We start from the raw sequence: 7,748 nt of genomic DNA on the forward strand, positions 1-7,748 counted from the left end.
TCACCCACAAGGGCACATTTGGCACCAGCTGTTGTGTTTTGCTCCAGCATGAGATTCGAATGCCTGAGCACTAGTTACTCCAGTTCTCAGCAGCCACGAATTTTGATAGATGGCTCCGCGTTATGAAAGCTTACCTCTTTATGGCTTCGCCCGGGTGAGTGCATGGCTCCAGGCTTTTCTTGTAGGCTCTGACCTAGAGGAATGAAGTCTGCAATTCGGGATGTGCAGGCGCCGACTTGTAAGGGAGAGCCCCACACGTGCAGGTATCACTGCCTCCACTGAGCTGGGAAACTCTAGCCCGGGAACGTGGAGTCACTAAGTCTTCCAAACTAGGAACAGAGCCCCAATTTTAAGGAGGCTATCCAAACAGGTGACAAACTGCTCTACTTCAAAGACAGGAAATCCCTTCAAATGTTAAATGGTAAGGACACAAAATGACCTACATTCAGGAAAATGGGGAGCCAGTAATTCAGCGTCATGTTTGTTCCAGTTTAATGGAGCGTGTTGGGTGGATATTAACTGGTGCTGAGGATCCTTGCTCTAAGCAGGCGGCAGCCTTTCCACCGGAAACCCATGTTTTCAAGGTCTTATTGAAAAAAAAGTCACTTGAGTTCACATCAAATTGAAGTTACTATGTAAAGACTCTCTCTGGGCCAGTTTTCAGATTTAAAATTAGTCTGGTTTAAAATTACGGTTACTCAGAATGTTTAAGAAACTCTATGAAAAAAATTTCACATCTTCCTGAACATCAGCACTAAGGGAAGGCACCAGCCTACAGCGCAGCCTCGGAAAAGGAGCAGAAGGATTGCTTCAGGTTGGAAAGACAGCCCGGAAGCTCCCCAATACCAAGGCACAGGACTCCCCAATAGTTTTTCCCAGCTCAGACTGCCAAGTCTAGATGGATTTCTTACCAATCCCCAAAAGTACTTAGGGCTATGGATGCAGCAGTGTGAAGCATGTAAGTGTAAGCACTAAATTCTTGCCCAATTCACTCAGAATAAAAGGAGGGCGGGCATTGAGATGGCTGAAGGGGACAGAGATACGGTTCTGCTGTTTTCCCATTGCAGGGCCTCTGCGGTCCCCCAGCACTTGGAAGCATTACTGAACAAACGTGCAAGCGGGAAGGAAATGGGTGGGAGAGAGTCAATCCCATCTCAGAACACAAAAGTCGTCCTTCCGTGTTTACATGTTCAAAAAGCAAAAATCCCAAAAAGGATTGAGATTGGAAAATTCCTGGGGAACCAAAAAGCTTAACCTACATTCCAAAGTTTTATCAATTTAAGCCCCTCGGAGCAAGGAGGTCAAAGTTAACTCTGCTTCCCCGCTTACAAAGCAAGTCAACTTATTTTGTATGTGTAGCTATAAACTGTTTGCAAGTTTCCTAAGTCAGGCACTTGGGATGAATTATGAATGGAATTAACCAGCTTGACTTGGAATTTCCTCACTTTTACTGGTCTTTAAACAAGATTTTTATACATTCATATGTAATCAATGGGACCAACACATGAAATGGCCCTTAACATAAAACATTCTGTTTTAGAGCCATTTTGCAGTTAAGGAAACTTAAATATGAACTTCTAATGTGGAAAAGGTAGTTTTTACATGCTGCTTTAAAACTGATCTGGAAAACTGATGAACTGGTCACAAGATTTCTGTCAGAAACTGAAATTAAGTTTATATTTTAAAATATAATTTTAATATTAGCTTTCTTTCATGAAGCCAACCTGCTTCTGATAGCCTTAGCTGTAGCCACCTTAAAAATACATAACTTTGGTGTCTGGTTATTGAGTTTTTAAGTTACAGGCTAGAATAATTTAGATATTCATAAATACTGGGCATGAGGAAATCCTTCCAGAGGGCAAAACTACCTTTAAAATTATCATCCAAATGAGTGAACGCTACACAGTACATCTCCTGATTTAATTTCTGCTCTTAGCTATTTCATACCTTAACATATATTATTCCATACAAAACTTGCACTGTTTTAAAATTTCTCCATAAACTGGCATGTTCAAATTGATTTCAATAGCAGTTTACGTGCATAAAAACTATGAGACTGGGATCAATGTCAAGTTTTGGAGAGAAAAATGAACTTGGATTGCTTTTTACTTCAACAGGGCACATGTTCAAATTTATCCCATGTATATATAAAAGAAATGAAAATAAAATGTTTCCACTGTTTATGCAAAAAGTAAAACACAATAAATTCCAATAATGCTTTTATCATGTAGTTAGCATAACAAAATCTTGGGAACATTTAAAAGAAAGGTACTAATTAAAGTACACACAAAAATTTCAAACTTTAAAAAGCAGTTGGAAAAACACTTTTCAGTCACTTGGAATATAATTACTTGCACATTTTCATGGTCTTGTAGATTTCAGTAGTAAACTGCTTTTACGAACTTCTCCTTGCCTTTTCAAGTACTTCAAAAATCTAAAGGGCCAAGAATATTCTTTTTTCTTTATAATACATTCAAAAGTATCCACCACCTTGACAGAACTGTTATTACGGTAATAATTTTCTTCTACACGATTATAGCATTTCTACAGAATGGAAAACAGCCTCTGATTTTTTTTTTGGAAGTGACGCAATAGTGTGGGAGAACTTCTTTAAAACAGGTTTTCACATTCATCTAAAATGTATTCATTCCCAAGTTTCTTTACAAAAACCTTTGATATTACAGCTTTACACAGACTGCATTTATAGGTTTGGAAATCCTCCCCCCTCCACTAAACTCCTTAAATAGGGTTGTAGTAATCTTGCTTAAAATTAAAAAAAAAAAAAAATTTACTTACAGCAATCATATATCTACCTGAAGACAGTTAAAAATACTAGTCGTGATGCTGTTTTTAATAGTTATGAAAATATTTTTTCTGAAGGACAGGTGAACTGCGATCTGAAACTCGAACACAGAACAAAATCATACAAGTAGAAAAGTTTCCTTCTGAACTTCACAAATCGACGAAAAAACGTTTATCATAAAATTTTAAAGACAAAACTTTTAGTCTGGACAATGGAGAAAATCCTATGTACTAAAATATTTGTTTCTGTACTTCCATAAACTTGCCCTTCATTTTCAAAGGCAACACTGACCGACCACATTCACAGTTGCTGTCTGCCGGGAATGGCTCAAAGGCGAGTCACCGACATGTCAGCGGTCCCTTCCCCCGAGGCAGGCATACTGAGTCAAAAAAGGAATTTTATTATTCCTATTCATTCCTTTTAATTGTTTTTATTAGCTCTTAAAGCCTTGGAGAGTAAAGATCAAACCACATTTAAACGGACTTGTCTGCTTTTTTAACTTCGATGCTCCAGCCCAGGCTATCTCAAAGTCAATACTTTGCAAATGACAATAAACAAGGTTTCTAAAAAAAGCAAAAACAAAAACAATACTTTTTTCATATAACTTACAACAACAAAAATCTAAAATATTGGGCTATAATTCCCACTAAGGTAATTATATTTATTTTAGGCTAGAAGCGTCAAGTGAATATTGCTTATCTAAAGAGGCTTGGCGCTCCATTTGCCTTGAACATTACTTTGCCACATAAAAATCAAATGCTCTTGCCGTCTGGAAAATTAGAAATACAAGGCATTTTCATCCTAGTAACAACCTGTGCAAGTCTCTATAGGAAACTGCAGGATCTTACGTGGCAACTTAACTTACCTCTTCTGGGCTTTAGCAAGGGGTTTACGTAAAAATATTTACTCTCTGGCAAAATGTGGCTAATTCTTAAATGCAGCTTAAAACCTTGGCCATCCAGGAAAAATGACGCCACGAAATGTGTCACTGTCCATTTATTTCCTATCTCACTAACTTCTAATTAATACACTCCTAATATTGCCTCCTCAGTGGGCAGCGTCTGCATCCTTTTGGAGCTGCAAACCCAGACCTGGCCCTGGGACTCTGTCTAGCGAAAAAGCACCCGTCTTTCATTGGGCGCCGTCACCGACCTCGCTCTCCCGAGAAGACAAATACTTCTCAGATCTCGCACCCCTCTTTACAAACCTGCGCGGGGCTTTCGGGGGGAGGGGGAGGCAAGACTTTGGTGGGAGCTGCTTCTCTTCAGCAAAGCGAGGGCTGACTGCAAAGGCGCGGCCCGGGTGTTGGAGCAATTTCCTGCCGATTCCAGATTCCAGTCGGAGCAGCGTGGAGAGGAAGTCTGACTTCTTTTCCAGGCGGAGCCTCCTGCTCGGCCCGGGGGCAGCGCCGCGCCGGGGGCCCGGCCCGGGCCAGGAGGAGCGCGAGCCGGGTGCCTGCCCCCAGCCGGCGGCCCAGCGCGCTGCGGGGTCGGGGAGAGGGGCCCGGGAGCCGCGGGCGCACAGAACTCCCAGAGGGGGCTGAGCAGGGCAGAACTCGCTCTCAGAGCCGCGGGCTCCAGCCGCGGGGATGCACTTGAACCCGCGGCGAGGCCTGCGACTCGCCGCGTCCGGAGCGCACCCGCGCGCGGCGCAGAGCCGGACTCCGCGGTCTCCGCTGGCGGAGCGGCCGGGCCCGGGGTGCTGGGCTGGGGGCCCCACTCCGTCCCCCGGGGTTCGCACTGCCGGGGGCAGCGCATCTCACTCCGGGACCCCGAGCCGGAAAGCGGAGACCGAGGGCCGCCTGCGGCAAAGCTCGACTTACACTTCATTTTCCGATTTGGAGAAAATGTCACAGGAGAGGGGGGAAAAAAAAGAACTGTAAATATGATTTCGAGGGGGGCGAGGGCACGGCGTGTGCGCGCGGCCGGGGCGGCGGGGCGCCGGGCGGGCATTCCCGGTCTCGCAGCGCGCCCTAGCGGACGCCTTCCCCCGGCAGCGGCCCCGCGACGCGCGCCGGACGCCGAGCTCATTACAATCTGCAATATATTATTTCTTCCAAAGTATTGACAATGTGTGAGACTCCAGTAACCCCGAGCTCTTGTCTGTAATCGGCACATTTATTCACATTTGGGGAGAAAAATCCGAATTAAATCCCCGTGACCCAGCTCGGGTTACAGTGTCATTTTCCCTGGATCCTCTTTTAAATCCACTCCACACTGCTTCTCTGTCTATTACATGCTAATTTAATTTTACTGTGGACGATATTTTCAGCATTTGCTGAGGACAGTAAATTTTGTAGTTTATGTTATTTCACTTTTTATGACTTTTTAACACTTAATAAAATTTTATTAGAGCACTTTTGTGTTTACAAGGCCACAAAACTCTTGGCAGGTTGTCAGAAGTCCTTTTTATTATGATCCTACTGATATACTGCGAGTAATGAAATAATCATGTCCAGAAATGTATCAAAGGCCAGAGGGATTATCCCACTTAATAGCTCCACAGATGCGCCCAGAAGAACGCGGACACGCGGCAGGACGGGCTGAGAGGCGGCGGGAGGAAGGAGGCAGCCCCCGCGCGCCTTTCTTTACCATTTCGGTTGCTTTCCTAAAAGCCTACATGCAGGGTCATGTGACTTTCCGCGGTCTCAATAAAAAAAAAAAAAAGAATTTATTCTATTGCAAAATGTGCTTTTCTTTTTACTCTCCTTGTGTGGGCATTTAAGGCTGCTCTAGTGGCAGTGGGGCTGGCTCAGCATATCCGTGTCAGTCACTTTCCTCGCATTTCTAAGTGTACTTTTGTGGCATTTAAGCAGCCGACGGTGACATTGGTGTTGATCGGTGCGGCTTCTCCAGCCCACACCGAGAGAAGGCACTGGGAGGGACCCAGGAGGGCACGGAGGTGTTTTAAGGTCCTTCCTCTCCTGCCAGACAGCACCTTTTGATGTTGCTTTTTGTTTTGTTTCGCAAAACAGGGGAATAGTGGCTTGAGGACTCTGCTTTCTGCCTTGTGCCAAAGAACCACAGATGCTGCTTTTATTTTATTTTTATTTTTTTGGTAAGACTTGCTGTGAGGACTGAGATATTGCAGCTTTTATTTTTTTTAAAAAAAGAACCATTTCCTTTTCTTTTAAATATATATGTGATCATTTAACACACTGGTGTTAAATTCACTCTTGCCGCAAAAGAAGGCCATTGGTACTTCCTGACCCTGAAAGCAAGGTGGGTGGCTTTGTTTTCTCCTTAAATTTTCTGTCTCCAGCTTCATTTCTCTTTCTCTGTTATTTCCTAAATAGTGTGCCAAAGTGACCAGAGGCATGAGGAGTGGAATCACCAGTGGAGTGATTCTGAAATTACTGTTGCTATGTTCAAAGCACGTGTTCTTCTAAACTTTGGCTCTGAGGGACTCTGGCAATGTTCTTCACGAGCACACTCTGGTGTGTGTGTGCGTGTGTGTGTGTGTGTGTGTGTGTTTCATGTTTCAACACATCACATTCGGATTTTGTAGTCTGTCATTGTTTAAAACAACCCCTGGGAAGCGTGCTTCCCGCTCCAGATTGTCTCTGTCACACATGTGTGTCCTCTCCTGTTCAGATGTGCAGAAGGCTGCTCACGAGGGCTCTTTGATTTCCACTTCAAGGGAGCAATTTCGTTCTTTGTATGTCATTTGCTAACCACAGACAAAACTTAGTGCCTGGTCCGATAGTCTACTGTGCTCACAAGGTGGTCTGAAAAGAGCATATGAAGGATACCACCCATCTCTTAAGAAAAATTTATGTCCTGAGACTATTTGGGCAGTCATTTTTCTCTTTTTACAGTGTTTTCCATTTGCAAATATGAGGCAGTTTTTCTTTTCTTCTCTTTTTGAAATGATTTCTCAAACATAGCTGAAGAATTCGGAAAGACAGTGATGTCAGGCTCTGAATAAGCACCCTTCCCCTGTTCTAGTTGTCAGTGGTGGTTCGTATTCTTCGCCTTTTACCACAAGAGACACAAGACTGGACAGAGAAAAGGGTTCAGGTTTTAGCCCTCGAAATTCCAGAGCAAATATTTTACATAAGGGAATTGATGCCCAAGTGCGAGAATCAAGAGGAGCATATTAATTCTAATTCTGCTATAAAGTGACAGTTCAATTTTATAAGTAATTTGTGTCTAGGACAATTTAAATAATACTTCAAAGGCTATAACAGCTTTCAAGTTAGAAATCTGTCTTATTAGATTTATGAAGCAAACCTCCCCTAAGTTAAATATTTTTAATGCATCAAAGTATGTTTGTAATTTTTATTCAAAAGAGCAAGAGATTGCCTTCAACACGGTAACTGATGACACACAGCCTGGTCAGTGGAGGGTCTAACTAGTGTCCAGGGGGACTTGACAGTCCCTTCTGAAGTATTCAGTGCTGAAAGCAAAGGAAAGAGGGAAGCCCCAATCCTATCGTCTAGGGAATTCATCTTGAAAAGAGGAGTAAATGAGCCGAGCAGAGGCATGAAGTGGCCCCTCAGATGACCAGGTGCTGTCAGAAAGCAGTGAGGCATGGTGGCAGAGGGGGAGGACAGACCCTAGAACCACTTTTCTTGGTTCTAATTCTACTGCGTATTACTTGTGTGGTCTTGGACAAGTTGCTTAACCTCTCTGAGCTTAGTTTCTTCATCTGTAAAATGGGACTGATGCTGGTACCTCCCTCCTGTTTTTGTTGAAAAGTTAAAAGAGTTAATTTATATGAAATGCTTAAAACAGACTCTGAATGCTACTGAAAACAAACCCCAGGAAGACTGATGTATCTATCACCTAGCACATGCCTGGCGCTGGCAGATGTCAGTAGGTGTTTGCTGGATGAGTGCTGAGTGTGATTTCGTTGACTGCCCTGGTGGTTCAGATGTGGCCCACGGGCAGTAACCAAGGCAGCATCAGCCTCAGGTCTGGACTTGACTCCACTGAGAATGGAC

The sequence above is a fragment of the Equus caballus genome, chromosome 18 (assembly GCF_041296265.1).
Source record: "Equus caballus isolate H_3958 breed thoroughbred chromosome 18, TB-T2T, whole genome shotgun sequence".
NCBI classification, from domain to species: domain Eukaryota; kingdom Metazoa; phylum Chordata; class Mammalia; order Perissodactyla; family Equidae; genus Equus; species Equus caballus.